At 49.3% G+C, this 21,534-nt stretch overlaps 1 pseudogene; it reads left to right on the forward strand.

Moving 5' to 3' along the window:
- Window positions 1–19,917: 19,917 nt before the first annotated feature.
- On the forward strand, window positions 19,918–21,185 carry LOC146860621 (18S ribosomal RNA; annotated as a pseudogene).
- The last annotated feature ends 349 nt before the right edge of the window (window positions 21,186–21,534 follow it).

Here is a 21,534-nt window from a genome sequence, read left to right on the forward strand (position 1 = left end):
ACACCTACATACACTAGGGAATGCTATGCGTTGGGGTACCCCTGTGATTGGCATGACCTCCTCTGTAAGGCCCTAGTACATAATAGGGCAGGGGAATTAAAGCTACCTCTAAGTCAGAGGTGCAGAAAGATGCTTCTTTAAGTAGTAGTCACGTTTGCAGAGTGCTGGATAAAGGGTGTTGGGCCTACGACCAGCGCTCAGGAAGTCCGCTGCATGGGACTTAGAGGAGATACCAGTAGCACTTCTTGGCCCCCAAAGTCCCTCAGAAGTAAATTAGACCTCATCTCCCATCCCGTAGTCTGCCAGGAGGCACATTTGCAGAGTGGTGGAGAAAGGGGGGCATGTCCTCCGAAGACGTCTTAGCAATACCGCAGTGTGGGACCTCCAGTAAGTCCCACACAGCAGGATTGCTAAGTTCTCGTAGCAGGCTACACCCCCTCTGCCCACCACTCTGCAAATGTGCTCCCATGTGTGCTCTTGGGTGGGGATTTAAGTCCCCTTTGCTGCTGGGGGTCCTTTAGGGGGCAACAAGCCTACCACTTACTTCCAGTAAGCCCCACACAGTGGGATTACTGAGAGCTGGACAAAGGCCACACACCCTTTCCCCACCACTCGGCAAACGCGCCTCCTGGCATGTTCTAAGTTGAGAGTTGAATCACCTTTTTAATTGCAGACAGCAACAGTGTGCAGTTCCATCACCGCTCCCTCATACAGCCAAACGCGTTTGAGAATTTGCATTCCTTGTTCACTGGCACAATCGGAAAAACAACAGCAGCTGTGGGGAACCTTCATAAATATTCTTAAGTCCCGCCCATGTGGGCGTGTGCAGATTGCCTCCTGGAACTTGTGGTTCCCCATTAAATCAATCCCCAGTGGGTGCTCTTGTGTCCGTGATTAATTAAAATAATAACTACCCAAGTGGGTGGGATTTGTTAGCGGCTTTCCCAGCCGCGGGGACGCCCTGCTGGACATTACAGACCTGCACAAGAGGTGCGCAAAGAACAGAGAGCCACACATTGTGAGACAGTGGTATAGCAACATTTGTGTGGGCTCCCACCGGCACCAACCCACAGCCTAACGCGTTTCTGAGCCGTGTTGTTCGTCTTCAGAGGCTCGACCTGGGAAAGAATTCTAGGGACACACCCACACATTTATAATTAACCACCCTCAGATGGGCGTACTCAAATGAGCACAACGCTAGTGGATTGTGGGTGCTGTAGTTCGTATCCATTTTCCTTTGGGCACAGTTTCACATTCAAAGCCCTCAGATGGGCCTCGGCGTACAGAAAGTCCATTGATCCCTTGCCACTGCTTCACATAGTGGACTCTGTGTATCGGAGCCCGTGACCCCCATCAAAGGGGTGGTGCAATCCTCACGGCCGGACTGCCGTGTGAAAATTAAAGCTCCCAATTGCCTGCTAGGCAGGATTGCACTCGAGCAGCAGCCTCAATTTCAACGGCTAAAGGACCTCCGTGCACACCGACAACTGCATCTTCCCTGTCATGGATGAAAGCCTGACGTGTTTCTGAACCGCGTTGCTCGTCTTCAGAGGCTCGACCTGGGAAAGAATTCTAGAGACACACCCACACATTTATAATTAAATAATATTTATATATATTTATTTATATATATATTCACTGAAACTCCCCCTTCCCTAGGCCACTATTGGCCCTGGCCTGCCTTTTTTTTTTTTTTAAATTAAATTGGAGGGGGGCCGAGTGGCCCCCCTCCTGGGCCACTTCTGGCCCCGTGTACCCCATCCCCCGGGGCCGGCCCTCAAGTTGGGGACTGTGGGGGGAGCCCCAATACCCCCACGGTCCCAGCCAGCTCCCCGCCTCCTGCGGGAGCCGGCATTGCTCAAAAGCAATCCTGCTTTGCTTCATTGAAACGAGAGCAGGTTTCCTGCTCTCGCTTCAATGAAGCAAAGCAGGAGCTTTCAAATAGCAATGTCCCGGGGTGGGCACCCCGGGACATTGCAGGAGCTGGCCCTGGTGGGTCACGGTCCCCGGGGCCATCGAGGGCTCAGGAGGGGGGGTGCGCAGCCCCCTTCCCATCATTTAACATAGCCCATGGGAGGTGGCTATGCCGCGAGGGCCCCCGCAAATAACTGAAGAAAGCCCTGGGAAGGTGGCGGTCCCGGGACTTGGGGGGGTCCGTGAGGCCCCCCACCAACATTAAAAAAAATACATTTAAGCCGTGTGCCCCGTGCCTATTTACATAAAGCCCCGGGGAGGTGGCGGTTCATCTTATTAAACAAGCCCCGGGGAGGTGGCTGTCCCCGGGGCTGTGGGACATCATCAGCCGTGCATTGCGGGGGCGTGAGTTATAGTTCGCTTAACTAACTATAACGGCCGAATTTCTCTAGTTTTGTACCAGTGAAATGTCCAACTAACTATAACGTCCCGGACACCTTTGGTTTTTTAAGAGAATTTCTAAGGTTTTTTAAAATGCTAATTTCATACTATAAAGTGCCTGAACCCTATGGTTTTTTCAGTGAATTTCAAAGGTTTTTTAACTGCTAATTTCTAACTATAACGTCCCTGAAACCTGTGTTTTTTTCAGTGAATTTCAAAGGTTTTTTAAATGCTAATTTCTAGCTATGTCTACAGAGGTAGGACATGTGCAGAGAGATCAAGAAAGGTGCAGAAAGAAGCAGAAAGAAGCAATAGAAATGCAGAAAGAGGCAACAGAAGTCCAGAAAGACGAAGAAAGGTGCAGAAAGAAGCAAGAGATGTGCACAAAGAACCAACAGAGGAGCAGAAAGAGCCCTGGTTGCAAAGTCATCCTGTGCCCCCAACGTTTTGCTGATGGGTACTGGTGTTAACTGACTCTGACTAACCAGGCCTAGAGCCAGTGCTATGCTAAAAGACACTTAGAATATAGTGAAAACACCTACATACACTAGGGAATGCTATGCGTTGGGGTACCCCTGTGATTGGCATGACCTCCTCTGTAAGGCCCTAGTACATAATAGGGCAGGGGAATTAAAGCTACCTCTAAGTCAGAGGTGCAGAAAGATGCTTCTTTAAGTAGTAGTCACATTTGCAGAGTGCTGGATAAAGGGTGTTGGGCCTCCGACCAGCGCTCAGGAAGTCCGCTGCATAGGACTTAGAGGAGATACCAGTAGCACTTCTTGGCCCCCAAAGTCCCTCAGAAGTAAATTAGACCTCATCTCCCATCCCGTAGTCTGCCAGGAGGCACATTTGCAGAGTGGTGTAGAAAGGGGGGCATGTCCTCCGAAGACGTCTTAGCAATACCGCAGTGTGGGACCTCCAGTAAGTCCCACACAGCAGGATTGCTAAGTTCTCGTAGCAGGCCACACCCCCTCTGCCCACCACTCTGCAAATGTGCTCCCATGTGTGCTCTTGGGTGGGGATTTAAGTCCCCTTTGCTGCTGGGGGTCCTTTAGGGGCCAACAAGCCTACCACTTACCTCCAGTAAGCCCCACACAGTGGGATTACTGAGAGCTGGACAAAGGCCACACACCCTTTCCCCACCACTCGGCAAACGCGCCTCCTGGCATGTTCTAAGTTGAGAGTTGAATCACCTTTTTAATTGCAGACAGCAACAGTGTGCAGTTCCATCACCGCTCCCTCATACAGCCAAACGCGTTTGAGAATTTGCATTCCTTGTTCACTGGCACAATCGGAAAAACAACAGCAGCTGTGGGGAACCTTCATAAATATTCTTAAGTCCCGCCCATGTGGGCGTGTGCAGATTGCCTCCTGGAACTTGTGGTTCCCCATTAAATCAATCCCCAGTGGGTGCTCTTGTGTCCGTGATTAATTAAAATAATAACTACCCAAGTGGGTGGGATTTGTTAGCGGCTTTCCCAGCCGCGGGGACGCCCTGCTGGACATTACAGACCTGCACAAGAGGTGCGCAAAGAACAGAGAGCCACACATTGTGAGACAGTGGTATAGCAACATTTGTGTGGGCTCCCACCGGCACCAACCCACAGCCTAACGCGTTTCTGAGCCGTGTTGTTCGTCTTCAGAGGCTCGACCTGGGAAAGAATTCTAGGGACACATCCCCACATTTATAATTAACCACCCTCAGATGGGCGTACTCAAATGAGCACAACGCTAGTGGATTGTGGGTGCTGTAGTTCGTATCCATTTTCCTTTGGGCACAGTTTCACATTCAAAGCCCTCAGATGGGCCTCGGCGTACAGAAAGTCCATTGATCCCTTGCCACTGCTTCACATAGTGGACTCTGTGTATCGGAGCCCGTGACCCCCATCAAAGGGGTGGTGCAATCCTCACGGCCGGACTGCTGTGTGAAAATTAAAGCTCCCAATTGCCTGCTAGGCAGGATTTTACTCGAGCAGCAGCCTCAATTTCAACGGCTAAAGGACCTCCGTGCACACCGACAACTGCATCTTCCCTGTCATGGATGAAAGCCTGACGTGTTTCTGAACCGCGTTGCTCGTCTTCAGAGGCTCGACCTGGGAAAGAATTCTAGAGACACACCCACACATTTATAATTAAATAATATTTATATATATTTATTTATATATATATTCACTGAAACTCCCCCTTCCCTAGGCCACTATTGGCCCTGGCCTGCCTTTTTTTTTTTTTTAATTAAATTGGAGGGGGGCTGAGTGGCCCCCCTCCTGGGCCACTTCTGGCCCCGTGTACCCCATCCCCCGGGGCCGGCCCTCAAGTTGGGGACTGTGGGGGGAACCCCAATACCCCCACGGTCCCAGCCAGCTCCCCGCCTCCTGCGGGAGCCGGCATTGCTCAAAAGCAATCCTGCTTTGCTTCATTGAAACGAGAGCAGGTTTCCTGCTCTCGCTTCAATGAAGCAAAGCAGGAGCTTTCAAATAGCAATGTCCCGGGGTGGGCACCCCGGGACATTGCAGGAGCTGGCCCTGGTGGGTCACGGTCCCCGGGGCCATCGAGGGCTCAGGAGGGGGGGTGCGCAGCCCCCTTCCCATCATTTAACATAGCCCATGGGAGGTGGCTATGCCGCGAGGGCCCCCGCAAATAACTGAAGAAAGCCCTGGGAAGGTGGCGGTCCCGGGACTTGGGGGGGTCCGTGAGGCCCCCCACCAACATTAAAAAAAATACATTTAAGCCGTGTGCCCCGTGCCTATTTACATAAAGCCCCGGGGAGGTGGCGGTTCATCTTATTAAACAAGCCCCGGGGAGGTGGCTGTCCCCGGGGCTGTGGGACATCATCAGCCGTGCATTGCGGGGGCGTGAGTTATAGTTCGCTTAACTAACTATAACGGCCGAATTTCTCTAGTTTTGTACCAGTGAAATGTCCAACTAACTATAACGTCCCGGACACCTTTGGTTTTTTAAGAGAATTTCTAAGGTTTTTTAAAATGCTAATTTCATACTATAAAGTGCCTGAACCCTATGGTTTTTTCAGTGAATTTCAAAGGTTTTTTAACTGCTAATTTCTAACTATAACGTCCCTGAAACCTGTGTTTTTTTCAGTGAATTTCAAAGGTTTTTTAAATGCTAATTTCTAGCTATGTCTACAGAGGTAGGACATGTGCAGAGAGATCAAGAAAGGTGCAGAAAGAAGCAGAAAGAAGCAATAGAAATGCAGAAAGAGGCAACAGAAGTCCAGAAAGACGAAGAAAGGTGCAGAAAGAAGCAAGAGATGTGCACAAAGAACCAACAGAGGAGCAGAAAGAGCCCTGGTTGCAAAGTCATCCTGTGCCCCCAACGTTTTGCTGATGGGTACTGGTGTTAACTGACTCTGACTAACCAGGCCTAGAGCCAGTGCTATGCTAAAAGACACTTAGAATATAGTGAAAACACCTACATACACTAGGGAATGCTATGCGTTGGGGTACCCCTGTGATTGGCATGACCTCCTCTGTAAGGCCCTAGTACATAATAGGGCAGGGGAATTAAAGCTACCTCTAAGTCAGAGGTGCAGAAAGATGCTTCTTTAAGTAGTAGTCACATTTGCAGAGTGCTGGATAAAGGGTGTTGGGCCTCCGACCAGCGCTCAGGAAGTCCGCTGCATAGGACTTAGAGGAGATACCAGTAGCACTTCTTGGCCCCCAAAGTCCCTCAGAAGTAAATTAGACCTCATCTCCCATCCCGTAGTCTGCCAGGAGGCACATTTGCAGAGTGGTGTAGAAAGGGGGGCATGTCCTCCGAAGACGTCTTAGCAATACCGCAGTGTGGGACCTCCAGTAAGTCCCACACAGCAGGATTGCTAAGTTCTCGTAGCAGGCCACACCCCCTCTGCCCACCACTCTGCAAATGTGCTCCCATGTGTGCTCTTGGGTGGGGATTTAAGTCCCCTTTGCTGCTGGGGGTCCTTTAGGGGCCAACAAGCCTACCACTTACCTCCAGTAAGCCCCACACAGTGGGATTACTGAGAGCTGGACAAAGGCCACACACCCTTTCCCCACCACTCGGCAAACGCGCCTCCTGGCATGTTCTAAGTTGAGAGTTGAATCACCTTTTTAATTGCAGACAGCAACAGTGTGCAGTTCCATCACCGCTCCCTCATACAGCCAAACGCGTTTGAGAATTTGCATTCCTTGTTCACTGGCACAATCGGAAAAACAACAGCAGCTGTGGGGAACCTTCATAAATATTCTTAAGTCCCGCCCATGTGGGCGTGTGCAGATTGCCTCCTGGAACTTGTGGTTCCCCATTAAATCAATCCCCAGTGGGTGCTCTTGTGTCCGTGATTAATTAAAATAATAACTACCCAAGTGGGTGGGATTTGTTAGCGGCTTTCCCAGCCGCGGGGACGCCCTGCTGGACATTACAGACCTGCACAAGAGGTGCGCAAAGAACAGAGAGCCACACATTGTGAGACAGTGGTATAGCAACATTTGTGTGGGCTCCCACCGGCACCAACCCACAGCCTAACGCGTTTCTGAGCCGTGTTGTTCGTCTTCAGAGGCTCGACCTGGGAAAGAATTCTAGGGACACATCCCCACATTTATAATTAACCACCCTCAGATGGGCGTACTCAAATGAGCACAACGCTAGTGGATTGTGGGTGCTGTAGTTCGTATCCATTTTCCTTTGGGCACAGTTTCACATTCAAAGCCCTCAGATGGGCCTCGGCGTACAGAAAGTCCATTGATCCCTTGCCACTGCTTCACATAGTGGACTCTGTGTATCGGAGCCCGTGACCCCCATCAAAGGGGTGGTGCAATCCTCACGGCCGGACTGCTGTGTGAAAATTAAAGCTCCCAATTGCCTGCTAGGCAGGATTTTACTCGAGCAGCAGCCTCAATTTCAACGGCTAAAGGACCTCCGTGCACACCGACAACTGCATCTTCCCTGTCATGGATGAAAGCCTGACGTGTTTCTGAACCGCGTTGCTCGTCTTCAGAGGCTCGACCTGGGAAAGAATTCTAGAGACACACCCACACATTTATAATTAAATAATATTTATATATATTTATTTATATATATATTCACTGAAACTCCCCCTTCCCTAGGCCACTATTGGCCCTGGCCTGCCTTTTTTTTTTTTTTAATTAAATTGGAGGGGGGCTGAGTGGCCCCCCTCCTGGGCCACTTCTGGCCCCGTGTACCCCATCCCCCGGGGCCGGCCCTCAAGTTGGGGACTGTGGGGGGAACCCCAATACCCCCACGGTCCCAGCCAGCTCCCCGCCTCCTGCGGGAGCCGGCATTGCTCAAAAGCAATCCTGCTTTGCTTCATTGAAACGAGAGCAGGTTTCCTGCTCTCGCTTCAATGAAGCAAAGCAGGAGCTTTCAAATAGCAATGTCCCGGGGTGGGCACCCCGGGACATTGCAGGAGCTGGCCCTGGTGGGTCACAGTCCCCGGGGCCATCGAGGGCTCAGGAGGGGGGGTGCGCAGCCCCCTTCCCATCATTTAACATAGCCCATGGGAGGTGGCTATGCCGCGAGGGCCCCCGCAAATAACTGAAGAAAGCCCTGGGAAGGTGGCGGTCCCGGGACTTGGGGGGGTCCGTGAGGCCCCCCACCAACATTAAAAAAAATACATTTAAGCCGTGTGCCCCGTGCCTATTTACATAAAGCCCCGGGGAGGTGGCGGTTCATCTTATTAAACAAGCCCCGGGGAGGTGGCTGTCCCCGGGGCTGTGGGACATCATCAGCCGTGCATTGCGGGGGCGTGAGTTATAGTTCGCTTAACTAACTATAACGGCCGAATTTCTCTAGTTTTGTACCAGTGAAATGTCCAACTAACTATAACGTCCCGGACACCTTTGGTTTTTTAAGAGAATTTCTAAGGTTTTTTAAAATGCTAATTTCATACTATAAAGTGCCTGAACCCTATGGTTTTTTCAGTGAATTTCAAAGGTTTTTTAACTGCTAATTTCTAACTATAACGTCCCTGAAACCTGTGTTTTTTTCAGTGAATTTCAAAGGTTTTTTAAATGCTAATTTCTAGCTATGTCTACAGAGGTAGGACATGTGCAGAGAGATCAAGAAAGGTGCAGAAAGAAGCAAGAGAAATGCAGAAAGAGGCAACAGAAGTCCAGAAAGACGAAGAAAGGTGCAGAAAGAAGCAAGAGATGTGCACAAAGAACCAACAGAGGAGCAGAAAGAGCCCTGGTTGCAAAGTCATCCTGTGCCCCCAACGTTTTGCTGATGGGTACTGGTGTTAACTGACTCTGACTAACCAGGCCTAGAGCCAGTGCTATGCTAAAAGACACTTAGAATATAGTGAAAACACCTACATACACTAGGGAATGCTATGCGTTGGGGTACCCCTGTGATTGGCATGACCTCCTCTGTAAGGCCCTAGTACATAATAGGGCAGGGGAATTAAAGCTACCTCTAAGTCAGAGGTGCAGAAAGATGCTTCTTTAAGTAGTAGTCACGTTTGCAGAGTGCTGGATAAAGGGTGTTGGGCCTACGACCAGCGCTCAGGAAGTCCGCTGCATAGGACTTAGAGGAGATACCAGTAGCACTTCTTGGCCCCCAAAGTCCCTCAGAAGTAAATTAGACCTCATCTCCCATCCCGTAGTCTGCCAGGAGGCACATTTGCAGAGTGGTGGAGAAAGGGGGGCATGTCCTCCGAAGACGTCTTAGCAATACCGCAGTGTGGGACCTCCAGTAAGTCCCACACAGCAGGATTGCTAAGTTCTCGTAGCAGGCTACACCCCCTCTGCCCACCACTCTGCAAATGTGCTCCCATGTGTGCTCTTGGGTGGGGATTTAAGTCCCCTTTGCTGCTGGGGGTCCTTTAGGGGGCAACAAGCCTACCACTTACCTCCAGTAAGCCCCACACAGTGGGATTACTGAGAGCTGGACAAAGGCCACACACCCTTTCCCCACCACTCGGCAAACGCGCCTCCTGGCATGTTCTAAGTTGAGAGTTGAATCACCTTTTTAATTGCAGACAGCAACAGTGTGCAGTTCCATCACCGCTCCCTCATACAGCCAAACGCGTTTGAGAATTTGCATTCCTTGTTCACTGGCACAATCGGAAAAACAACAGCAGCTGTGGGGAACCTTCATAAATATTCTTAAGTCCCGCCCATGTGGGCGTGTGCAGATTGCCTCCTGGAACTTGTGGTTCCCCATTAAATCAATCCCCAGTGGGTGCTCTTGTGTCCGTGATTAATTAAAATAATAACTACCCAAGTGGGTGGGATTTGTTAGCGGCTTTCCCAGCCGCGGGGACGCCCTGCTGGACATTACAGACCTGCACAAGAGGTGCGCAAAGAACAGAGAGCCACACATTGTGAGACAGTGGTATAGCAACATTTGTGTGGGCTCCCACCGGCACCAACCCACAGCCTAACGCGTTTCTGAGCCGTGTTGTTCGTCTTCAGAGGCTCGACCTGGGAAAGAATTCTAGGGACACACCCACACATTTATAATTAACCACCCTCAGATGGGCGTACTCAAATGAGCACAACGCTAGTGGATTGTGGGTGCTGTAGTTTGTATCCATTTTCCTTTGGGCACAGTTTCACATTCAAAGCCCTCAGATGGGCCTCGGCGTACAGAAAGTCCATTGATCCCTTGCCACTGCTTCACATAGTGGACTCTGTGTATCGGAGCCCGTGACCCCCATCAAAGGGGTGGTGCAATCCTCACGGCCGGACTGCCGTGTGAAAATTAAAGCTCCCAATTGCCTGCTAGGCAGGATTGCACTCGAGCAGCAGCCTCAATTTCAACGGCTAAAGGACCTCCGTGCACACCGACAACTGCATCTTCCCTGTCATGGATGAAAGCCTGACGTGTTTCTGAACCGCGTTGCTCGTCTTCAGAGGCTCGACCTGGGAAAGAATTCTAGAGACACACCCACACATTTATAATTAAATAATATTTATATATATTTATTTATATATATATTCACTGAAACTCCCCCTTCCCTAGGCCACTATTGGCCCTGGCCTGCCTTTTTTTTTTTTTTAAATTAAATTGGAGGGGGGCCGAGTGGCCCCCCTCCTGGGCCACTTCTGGCCCCGTGTACCCCATCCCCCGGGGCCGGCCCTCAAGTTGGGGACTGTGGGGGGAGCCCCAATACCCCCACGGTCCCAGCCAGCTCCCCGCCTCCTGCGGGAGCCGGCATTGCTCAAAAGCAATCCTGCTTTGCTTCATTGAAACGAGAGCAGGTTTCCTGCTCTCGCTTCAATGAAGCAAAGCAGGAGCTTTCAAATAGCAATGTCCCGGGGTGGGCACCCCGGGACATTGCAGGAGCTGGCCCTGGTGGGTCACGGTCCCCGGGGCCATCGAGGGCTCAGGAGGGGGGGTGCGCAGCCCCCTTCCCATCATTTAACATAGCCCATGGGAGGTGGCTATGCCGCGAGGGCCCCCGCAAATAACTGAAGAAAGCCCTGGGAAGGTGGCGGTCCCGGGACTTGGGGGGGTCCGTGAGGCCCCCCACCAACATTAAAAAAAATACATTTAAGCCGTGTGCCCCGTGCCTATTTACATAAAGCCCCGGGGAGGTGGCGGTTCATCTTATTAAACAAGCCCCGGCGAGGTGGCTGTCCCCGGGGCTGTGGGACATCATCAGCCGTGCATTGCGGGGGCGTGAGTTATAGTTCGCTTAACTAACTATAACGGCCGAATTTCTCTAGTTTTGTACCAGTGAAATGTCCAACTAACTATAACGTCCCGGACACCTTTGGTTTTTTAAGAGAATTTCTAGGTTTTTTAAAATGCTAATTTCATACTATAAAGTGCCTGAACCCTATGGTTTTTTCAGTGAATTTCAAAGGTTTTTTAACTGCTAATTTCTAACTATAACGTCCCTGAAACCTGTGTTTTTTTCAGTGAATTTCAAAGGTTTTTTAAATGCTAATTTCTAGCTATGTCTACAGAGGTAGGACATGTGCAGAGAGATCAAGAAAGGTGCAGAAAGAAGCAAGAGAAATGCAGAAAGAGGCAACAGAAGTCCAGAAAGACGAAGAAAGGTGCAGAAAGAAGCAAGAGATGTGCACAAAGAACCAACAGAGGAGCAGAAAGAGCCCTGGTTGCAAAGTCATCCTGTGCCTCCAACGTTTTGCTGATGGGTACTGGTGTTAACTGACTCTGACTAACCAGGCCTAGAGCCAGTGCTATGCTAAAAGACACTTAGAATATAGTGAAAACACCTACATACACTAGGGAATGCTATGCGTTGGGGTACCCCTGTGATTGGCATGACCTCCTCTGTAAGGCCCTAGTACATAATAGGGCAGGGGAATTAAAGCTACCTCTAAGTCAGAGGTGCAGAAAGATGCTTCTTTAAGTAGTAGTCACGTTTGCAGAGTGCTGGATAAAGGGTGTTGGGCCTACGACCAGCGCTCAGGAAGTCCGCTGCATGGGACTTAGAGGAGATACCAGTAGCACTTCTTGGCCCCCAAAGTCCCTCAGAAGTAAATTAGACCTCATCTCCCATCCCGTAGTCTGCCAGGAGGCACATTTGCAGAGTGGTGGAGAAAGGGGGGCATGTCCTCCGAAGACGTCTTAGCAATACCGCAGTGTGGGACCTCCAGTAAGTCCCACACAGCAGGATTGCTAAGTTCTCGTAGCAGGCTACACCCCCTCTGCCCACCACTCTGCAAATGTGCTCCCATGTGTGCTCTTGGGTGGGGATTTAAGTCCCCTTTGCTGCTGGGGGTCCTTTAGGGGGCAACAAGCCTACCACTTACTTCCAGTAAGCCCCACACAGTGGGATTACTGAGAGCTGGACAAAGGCCACACACCCTTTCCCCACCACTCGGCAAACGCGCCTCCTGGCATGTTCTAAGTTGAGAGTTGAATCACCTTTTTAATTGCAGACAGCAACAGTGTGCAGTTCCATCACCGCTCCCTCATACAGCCAAACGCGTTTGAGAATTTGCATTCCTTGTTCACTGGCACAATCGGAAAAACAACAGCAGCTGTGGGGAACCTTCATAAATATTCTTAAGTCCCGCCCATGTGGGCGTGTGCAGATTGCCTCCTGGAACTTGTGGTTCCCCATTAAATCAATCCCCAGTGGGTGCTCTTGTGTCCGTGATTAATTAAAATAATAACTACCCAAGTGGGTGGGATTTGTTAGCGGCTTTCCCAGCCGCGGGGACGCCCTGCTGGACATTACAGACCTGCACAAGAGGTGCGCAAAGAACAGAGAGCCACACATTGTGAGACAGTGGTATAGCAACATTTGTGTGGGCTCCCACCGGCACCAACCCACAGCCTAACGCGTTTCTGAGCCGTGTTGTTCGTCTTCAGAGGCTCGACCTGGGAAAGAATTCTAGGGACACACCCACACATTTATAATTAACCACCCTCAGATGGGCGTACTCAAATGAGCACAACGCTAGTGGATTGTGGGTGCTGTAGTTCGTATCCATTTTCCTTTGGGCACAGTTTCACATTCAAAGCCCTCAGATGGGCCTCGGCGTACAGAAAGTCCATTGATCCCTTGCCACTGCTTCACATAGTGGACTCTGTGTATCGGAGCCCGTGACCCCCATCAAAGGGGTGGTGCAATCCTCACGGCCGGACTGCCGTGTGAAAATTAAAGCTCCCAATTGCCTGCTAGGCAGGATTGCACTCGAGCAGCAGCCTCAATTTCAACGGCTAAAGGACCTCCGTGCACACCGACAACTGCATCTTCCCTGTCATGGATGAAAGCCTGACGTGTTTCTGAACCGCGTTGCTCGTCTTCAGAGGCTCGACCTGGGAAAGAATTCTAGAGACACACCCACACATTTATAATTAAATAATATTTATATATATTTATTTATATATATATTCACTGAAACTCCCCCTTCCCTAGGCCACTATTGGCCCTGGCCTGCCTTTTTTTTTTTTTAAATTAAATTGGAGGGGGGCCGAGTGGCCCCCCTCCTGGGCCACTTCTGGCCCCGTGTACCCCATCCCCCGGGGCCGGCCCTCAAGTTGGGGACTGTGGGGGGAGCCCCAATACCCCCACGGTCCCAGCCAGCTCCCCGCCTCCTGCGGGAGCCGGCATTGCTCAAAAGCAATCCTGCTTTGCTTCATTGAAACGAGAGCAGGTTTCCTGCTTTCGCTTCAATGAAGCAAAGCAGGAGCTTTCTGCAGGAGCTGGCCCTGGTGGGTCACGGTCCCCGGGGCCATCGAGGGCTCAGGAGGGGGGGTGCGCAGCCCCCTTCCCATCATTTAACATAGCCCATGGGAGGTGGCTATGCCGCGAGGGCCCCCGCAAATAACTGAAGAAAGCCCTGGGAAGGTGGCGGTCCCGGGACTTGGGGGGTCCGTGAGGCCCCCCACCAACATTAAAAAAAATACATTTAAGCCGTGTGCCCCGTGCCTATTTACATAAAGCCCCGGGGAGGTGGCGGTTCATCTTATTAAACAAGCCCCGGGGAGGTGGCTGTCCCCGGGGCTGTGGGACATCATCAGCCGTGCATTGCGGGGGCGTGAGTTATAGTTCGCTTAACTAACTATAACGGCCGAATTTCTCTAGTTTTGTACCAGTGAAATGTCCAACTAACTATAACGTCCCGGACACCTTTGGTTTTTTAAGAGAATTTCTAAGGTTTTTTAAAATGCTAATTTCATACTATAAAGTGCCTGAACCCTATGGTTTTTTCAGTGAATTTCAAAGGTTTTTTAACTGCTAATTTCTAACTATAACGTCCCTGAAACCTGTGTTTTTTTCAGTGAATTTCAAAGGTTTTTTAAATGCTAATTTCTAGCTATGTCTACAGAGGTAGGACATGTGCAGAGAGATCAAGAAAGGTGCAGAAAGAAGCAAGAGAAATGCAGAAAGAGGCAACAGAAGTCCAGAAAGACGAAGAAAGGTGCAGAAAGAAGCAAGAGATGTGCACAAAGAACCAACAGAGGAGCAGAAAGAGCCCTGGTTGCAAAGTCATCCTGTGCCCCCAACGTTTTGCTGATGGGTACTGGTGTTAACTGACTCTGACTCTGACTAACCAGGCCTAGAGCCAGTGCTATGCTAAAAGACACTTAGAATATAGTGAAAACACCTACATACACTAGGGAATGCTATGCGTTGGGGTACCCCTGTGATTGGCACGACCTCCTCTGTAAGGCCCTAGTACATAATAGGGCAGGGGAATTAAAGCTACCTCTAAGTCAGAGGTGCAGAAAGATGCTTCTTTAAGTAGTAGTCACGTTGGCAGAGTGCTGGATAAAGGGTGTTGGGCCTCCGACCAGCGCTCAGGAAGTCCGCTGCATAGGACTTAGAGGAGATACCAGTAGCACTTCTTGGCCCCCAAAGTCCCTCAGAAGTAAATTAGACCTCATCTCCCATCCCGTAGTCTGCCAGGAGGCACATTTGCAGAGTGGTGGAGAAAGGGGGGCATGTCCTCCGAAGACGTCTTAGCAATACCGCAATGTGGGACCTCCAGTAAGTCCCACACAGCAGGATTGCTAAGTTCTCGTAGCAGGCCACACCCCCTCTGCCCACCACTCTGCAAATGTGCTCCCATGTGTGCTCTTGGGTGGGGATTTAAGTCCCCTTTGCTGCTGGGGGTCCTTTAGGGGCCAACAAGCCTACCACTTACCTCCAGTAAGCCCCACACAGTGGGATTACTGAGAGCTGGACAAAGGCCACACACCCTTTCCCCACCACTCGGCAAACGCGCCTCCTGGCATGTTCTAAGTTGGGGTATTAAGTCCCCTTCATTCCTGAGGGTCCCTGGGGGCCAACTAGCCCACCAGGTAACTCCAGTAAGTGCCACACACCTGGATTGCTGAGAGTGGTCCCAGGCCATACCCCCTTTTTACACCACTCTGCAAATGCAGCTCCTGGCGCACTGCTGCTTGGGGGATGAAGTCCACTTGTGTCCTGAGGTCCTCAGGACAGAAGAGGACCTCATCACCCCACCAGCAGTGCGCCAAGAGGCGCGTTTGCAGCGTGGAGTAAAAGGGGCGTGGCCTCGGACAACCTCTCTGTAAACCAGCTATGTGGCGCTTACTGGAGGTACCTGGTGGGCTAGTTGGCTCCCAGGGACCCTCAGTATTCATGGGGACTTGATTTGCCAGCTTACAATGTGCTAGGGGGTGCATTTGTAGAGAGGTGCAGGGAGGGGGCGGGGCCTCCGGCATGATGCCGGCTTTTTACATTTTTTAGAAGGGGGCTGTGTGGCCCCCCTTCTTTTACTACTTTTGGGGCCCTGAGGACCCCATCCCCCATGGCCTGACCCCTTTTTTTCTTTTTTCAAACGATGCCCCCTCCCGAGTCCGATTTTGGCCCCAGGGACCGCACGCCCTGGGGGATGGCCTCCTTTTTTTAATGTATTTATTGTGAAGGGGGGCCATGTGACTCCCCTTCCCTAGGCCACTATTGCCCCCGCTATATAATTTGGCATTTCCCCCGGGACCTGGCCCACCCGGGGGCTTACAGATAACAAAGCGCAGAGCTCGTGCTTCGTTTAAAAAAAATAAAATCTCGGCAGGATTCATGAACCAAGCGCAAATTCTGCCAATTTGAAAAAAATAGTGTTTTTGATCCCCTGAGCAGGCCTAGGGGTCAAGGTGTTTCTACCCTGTCCCCTTTTCTTGTTTTTTCACCTTTATTTTACTGTTTTCTTGTGACTCTGTTTCACCGAGTCACAAGATGGCTGCCAACACTTCCTGGTTTGGAGTGTTGACAACCAATCAGAGTGAAGCTCATGCCCTCCTCGGTGCTCAGATATCGATATTTTTATTTTTTGAATTTCTCAGGAACTACAGAACGGATTTACACCATTTGAAAAAAAGGTCTCTATCTGAACCAAGAGCTACATTTTTGCCAACTTTGGTGTAATTCCGTTCAGCAGTTCAGGCTGCAGCCTGTTCCATTTTTTTCCAATGGAAATTAACATGGGGAAAAAGTGTTTTGGGACCCCCTTTTTTTTCCGGTCCCTGCTTGACAAATCACCCTGAAACTTTCAAGACAGGAGCTGACTGAAGCAGGCCATTAGTTTTGAAAAATTTGCGAAGATTCGTCAAACGGCACCACAGATGTTAGCAAAAGACGACCGCCAGTAGGTGATATATATATATAGATAGATATATCTCTATCTATATAAATATATAAATATATATATATATATATATATGTATTTGAAATTACAACCATTTGAGCAACGAGAAACTCTAAGATGATCTTAGAAATGGAAGGGCACTTGTGCCCTCTTGTAACGCGATTGTGCTGTTCCACAAATGTTTAGCCATGATATTAAACATGAACCCCAATACAAATCATTGCCGGTTGGCACGTGGTGCCGCTACAACCTGAGTCCAGCCCAGCAGTGGCAGCAGATTACACCAGCTGCAAGCATCCTGTCATAGAGCTACAGGCTCTGTTAGTGACGCTCCGACTCTGTGCTGAACGAAAGAGGCTGGTCAAGGTATCTGTTTCTTGTATTCCTGATCAAACAATATAAATCGCACAAACTGACCCATAACAATTTCTGTTTGGGACATCTTTCTCTTTTGATTCATGCAGGTTTGCATTTTCACCTTATACTCAATCCCTTTTACGGAAGCATTAGCAACTTAGGAATGATACCTCACTCCAGCATTTCCTTCTTTCTAACGAAGCCCGTAAGAGCGGCACTTTCGGTGAGGGCCGCCTTGCCTGGTGGCCGGCCGCCACTTACGGTTGACTCGGACTACCAGCCTGTCAAGAGGAGATGAGGCCTCACGGGCACAGCTGCTATGTAACTGGGGTACATCCTGTTGTAAGCTAAAAAACCACACGTGGTGCTAGGTTGCGAACTTTATTTTCCATAAACCTCTAGGTGTATTTATTTCACTTGTGTTTATAACCACGAATGTGTCTGCGGTTATCTTCAAGCGAGAGTTGTAGGGGTAGATACGAGTGACAGACTACAGAGCCTAACATCATGAAATAACAAGCATTTGCAATGCAATAGGTCTCGCATTTGTTAAAAGTTAGAGCTGTTGACATTGAATATGACAAAGTTTTTTTCTTTTTTTTCAAATTTTTTCTTTTTTTTGCAGTGTAGTAATTATATTTGCATAGTGCTATTGCCGTTGGTATAAAAAACAAAAGTAAAAAACAATGTAAATTTGAACGCTAAGCTCTAACTTTAACAATGGTGTTTGTTTGTGTAATTACACGAACAACAATTTAAATAGCACTTAGTGATTTTTTTTTATTTGATAGCACTACTTGCCCCAATGTAAGATGTGGGAGCACTTTGCATCATATGAACACATTGATAATAAATTACAAGTATGTAAATTAAATACAGGATGTTACAACGAGGTTTTCAAGATGTAGGAGTCAGTTTTTGCTGGTAGGAATTATATGTAACGAGAGAATGGCTGGTTGAAACACTAAGTCATGATTTAAAATGTTACGCAGTGCTTAGTGTTGTCTGTACTAATAAAAGGCTATTTGTTAAAAACAGTAACCCACTTACCGATCTACATAAAATGAAGCTCATCTGCATGTTAAGTGAGGTCTTTTGCAGGAGTCATTTACTGTAAAATGAATTTTTAAAAAAGTATGTTGACTGGGACCACTTTGACTCCACCTCTCGCTACTCTACGCTGTTTTGTAGTCACACCTTTACTCCAATTGATGGTTTCCCGGAGTAAATAAAGTTTTACCAGCACTAAAGGAAAATATGTCTTACCAAGCCTCCTCATGCTGTTTGCTCGACCTCTTACTCTTTGCCTTGGTCCACCGCATCCATTACATAACCACTGAAGGCCGCTCCCTTTCGTTCCTAGCTGCACATATTTGGAAGACCCTAATGCTGCAACCGGCATTCTGGTACTGGTGTATATATTGCAGAGGTGGAGGACAGATTAAGGGCGGGAGAGGAATTTAAAAAAAAGACGTGAACACCATGAAGCGGACAACGCGTCTAGTAAAAAACAAGCAAAGCACACGACACAAAGGGCATATATGGGGGGACAGAGGCCTGTTCAGGAAGTTGGACCGTAGCTGAAATAAGCAGGAGGTAGAAGGCGGCAGCTACTGCCTAGGGAGCAAGCGCTCACATGAAGAGCAGCTCTTCCCTAAACTTTATTAAAGCCATTAAAGTGAAAGCTCGGCATGGGGTGCTTTATAAAGAAACAACATGTACACAAAGGCGTGCGGTCGTCATAAAACTGAAAGCACAGCTAAAAAAAAAAAATTTAAAAAAAATGCAGGTGGCACCGTAACTGAAATAAGCAGGAAGGAGGGGGGGGCAGCTATAGCCCAGGGAGCACTTTCGCATGTTCTCACAGCAGCTGAATACCGTGCCATACACATCGCTGTGGCAGTTTCCGTAACTACTGCACTGCAGCAGTAATATGCCCTTACCAGGCCATGGGAGAGCTGCTGCTTGTACTGTAATCGCACATCACTCTCGTGGATCCGGTCCACTTCGGCCGTGAAGTGGTGAGGGAGCATATTTCAAACAACAAGTGCAGCGTCCATTTCGAATGTGCAATGGCATAAACTAATTAATTAAAATGTTTGTTTTTATGTTTTATGTAGCGCGGACTTGGTCCGGGGCATCAGAGTCCTTTACAGGAGAACCAACCGTTACCCAACAATCACATCGAGATCGCATTAGAGAGGCAACTTACGAGGACTGAAAAGTAGGAAATCAAAAGTAAGTGGGATATAAGCCATATAAAGCATTATTGGAAGAAGGTATCATGATATGTGACCAGTGACCCTTGAAGTGTGATAGCATTTACATAGTTCTGCTATTTATTTGATTTTTTTAGATTTTACATAGCGGGGTCTTAGTCCGGGGACATCAGAGCGCTTTACAGGAGAACCGTTCACAAACAATCACATCGAGATTCCATTAGAGAGGCAACATAGGAAGGCTGAAAAGTAGGAAATCGAGAGTAAGTCGGAGATAAATTCGAGTACATCTATCCTGGTGCTTGCCATTGTTCCTGACCACCTCTTACCCGCAGGTGCAGATCTCGCAGATACATTTGCGCAGAGGAGCGGAGGCGGGAATCGAAACCGGTGGTGCGTGCGCACCACAGAGGAGCGGGGGCGGGGGAGCCTGTTGCCTGTTCCGCTCCTGCTGCGCGTAATAGACACCGATGGGAATGGGCAGAGCAAAGGCGGGACATGCATCCGCCTTTGCCCAATTGCGTGCTGTATTTGTTTTTTAAAAGCACGCTACAGCCAATTGCAGCCGGCGAAAGCAATATCACACGCACGAGCGTGTGGTCAGCTTTCAGAACCCCCTACATGAGGTCTCGCGCTGCGCGAGCAGTGCTAAGCACTGCAACGCTAAGCACGAGACGTAAAAAAGGTTTCCACTTAAAACATCTATATGCCTATTATTGTTCAGTCCGAAAGTACCTTGTTTGTTAGTGCAGTTTCATGGCATCATCGCCGGCCGGCATGGTCATCTCTCTCACCTAAACTACCTAGTGGGGTGTCTGCTCTGGGCTGCTCAGTGAGGAATCACCACTCCGGCGGCGCCGCAGTCCTGTGGTTCACTCAGCCGTGGTGTGGGGTGGGGTCGGGTCCGCTCGCAGGTCTTCATTACCGCGGTGCTGAGTAGCAGTGAACTGTGCTACCATTGTTGCCAGCAGCCAAAACGTATTCTTGCTCACAGCTGAGGAGGTTCTCAAATGCGTGACTTTGCATTTCCGTGCGGATCACCACACTGAAATGTGTTAGTCTAATGCATGATGCGTGGTACTTGGCAGGACTGCCTGTCCCAGCCCATGCATTTCAGCACCTTCTTAATGCTCTTGATGAGATTCCTTGAGGCCCGAAGTGTTTACTTTGAAAAAACTACAGTATTCAAAGCAGGGCAACTGCCTGAATAGTTTAGCTAGGAATAACGAAATAGGACTCTGGATCTATTTTGTTTGTTTTCAGAACTGGTGCCATAATTAAGAGGGATAGCCAGGGGCATTCATGTTGTGCTGCTAGAGGTGAATTCTTTGACTGGTGGAAGTCGAACCAAAGCGAAAGTATTTGCAAAAAATGTTTTCATTAATCAAGAAGGAAAGTTGAAGGTTTGACGAAAATCAGATAATGTCGATGTTTTTAACCATAAAAGTTGCAGATTAGAGATCTAGCAACATTATTCCTATGACCCACTAAACAGCTTCTGGGAAACCAAAGTCTTTGTGTTTTAGGGAGAGTGTGGTTGCTCAAACTTAAAGGAATTGATGGAATGGCACCACCAAGAGCAGAGCCTGCGGCTTAATTTGACTGAACACAGGAACACTCATTCGGCCTAGACATGGGAAGGACTGACAGATTAATAGCTCTTTCTCGATTCTGTAGGTGGTGATGCATGACTGTTCTTAGTTGGTGGAGTGGATTGTCTGGTAATTCCAATAACAAATGAGACTCCTCCATGCTAACTAGTTGCGTGACCCCAAGAGGTCGCGGTCAACTTCCTAAAGGGACAAGTGGCATTCAGCCACACATGATCAAGCAATAACAGTTCTGTGATGCCCTTAGATGTCTGGGTCTGCATGAGTGCTATGACGAATGGATCAGTGAGTGTCTACACTATGCTTACAGATGCAGGTTTCCTGCTGAACCCTGTTCATGATAGGAATCAGAGATTTTAATTATTTCCCATAAACAAGGAATTCCCAGTAAGTGCAGGTCATAGGCTCACGTTGATTAAGTCCCTGCCCTTTGTATAAACCGTCCATCGCTACTACTGATTGAATTGTTTAGTGAGGTGAGGTGCTTGGATTGACCTAGCTGGTGTTGGCAACAGCTCAGGCGGAGTGATAAAATATGTTCAAACTTTACTATCTAGAGGATGTCAAAATCGTAAGAAGGTTTCCATATGTGACCCTTTGGGTGGTGATAGGCTGCCCCCTCGACAGATCCTAAGGCACAGGGTCCAGCCCTCCTTTGGCGTGTCCTAGCCAGTGGAGCAGTCCATGGCTACTCAATGCTTGCTTGAGGACTGGACAAGGAGCGGGCTTCTCCACCTGGGAAGATGCAAGCGACTCATTGGCCCATGGGTACCCCCCCAGTACACCCAAACACCCCCAAACACATTGGGGGCCCGCAATGGGCCCCCAGAGACATTCTCCTCATGCCTTTCCATGGCGGTTCCACCGCTGTGGAAAGGCTTGCTACCGCCGGCATCATAATCATGCCGGCGGAGCATGACCCTGTACCGCCCCATTTTAGGGGTCCAGCTCCGCCCGCCA

This window comes from Triturus cristatus, chromosome 3_1 (assembly GCF_964204655.1).
Source record: "Triturus cristatus chromosome 3_1, aTriCri1.1, whole genome shotgun sequence".
Taxonomy (NCBI): domain Eukaryota; kingdom Metazoa; phylum Chordata; class Amphibia; order Caudata; family Salamandridae; genus Triturus; species Triturus cristatus.